Here is a 1,477-nt window from a genome sequence, read left to right as displayed (position 1 = left end):
AATAAAAAAATAAGCCTCCTTAGCATGTGTGTTTTTCTCGATGTGTTCCTTATATATATATATATATGACCGGAGGGAATATCTTATACAACTATTGTTACCTTCATTGTTAATAAAATACACAGAAAACAATGTCTCATCATGAGTTTTCTTTTTTTTTTTTTACAATTTCACTGTATAATTGGAGGTGCAACTTATTTATTGATAGAGCGGTTAGAGTCTTGTGTGTTGTTGATTTTGGGTCTTGGAAGTCTTGGCGAGATCTGTGTCTGCTTTCTATTTCTCATTTTTTGATGATCTCTTCTCTTTCTCTTTTTCTTTGTTGGTACTCTTTCTCATAAGATTGAGGCCCTGATCAAAATATTGAGGCCTTAGGATTTAGGTTTGCTTGCCTTGCCTCAGGGCGGCCCTGACATTATATACACGTAGTAATGGAGTTTGAATTTTGTAGACGCAAACTTATTTATCTTAAGATTAAAATTCTAAACACTAGGCAAAAGAAAGCTTATTAACAAATAAAAAAAACCTAAGTCGAACATAAAAGAAAAAAATAAATACATTCTTTTGTGTTTACCATGTATGAAAAGAAAAACAAAAGGTAAGGCTTTAATGCAGACCATAAGGGTACCACACATGTAGTAGTATTTGGTACGTATCCGATACTCATATACTCAAATGGTGTACTCATGCTTCATAATTTACGTCGCAGTCGAAGAGAACTAGTTGAAGGATCGGCAGAGGTTGTAGCATCGATAAGTTACAAAAATAATTAAAGAGATTAATTAATGACTCTTTTGTTTGACCAAGGAAGTGAGCAGACGGTTGATTTATGGTTTTCTTGTTTGAGATTGTTACCAATATTATTGATTATAGATTTATAGAGTAAACTTGAAAATATAGCTCAAAATGAAGAAAAAGTCTTGCCTAGAAATTTTAAATTGTTCAGATCGATCTGTGACATGGAAATAGCCATTTATATGTTGCTAGAAAACTTATAAGCAATGGCTTAAGATTCATGAGGATTAGTTTGACAGAAAAATGTCTCGTGTTTAAAGAGGACTATGATTTCATGCGATAATAAATAAGTACACAATTTTGCATCTCAACCATTTATTTATTATAGTTTGAACAGTTAAAATTTATGCGATTATAAATAATTTCTCAATTTTAACTATACATTTTAGATCAAACGGTTCTAATTTACTATCGTGTCTGTTAGAAAATCCAAATTTGCTTAAAGATGGGTCAACATTGTTGTAAAGGATGAGTCCACCAATAGTGCTTTAAATTGAATTGAGGAGAACAAAGATTTATTATTCTACTATATATTTCATCTTATTTATCATTAGTAATATAATTGACCAATATTAATGTTTAACTTTAAATATTTTATTAATTTGATAAAAAAGAAACAATAAAGCTTAAAAAAATTCGAGCAAAATAATAGTAAGGAATAACAATAGATGTTGGATAAACT

This window comes from Trifolium pratense, linkage group LG1 (assembly GCF_020283565.1).
Source record: "Trifolium pratense cultivar HEN17-A07 linkage group LG1, ARS_RC_1.1, whole genome shotgun sequence".
Taxonomy (NCBI): domain Eukaryota; kingdom Viridiplantae; phylum Streptophyta; class Magnoliopsida; order Fabales; family Fabaceae; genus Trifolium; species Trifolium pratense.
Note: the sequence above shows the minus strand (reverse complement) of the source record.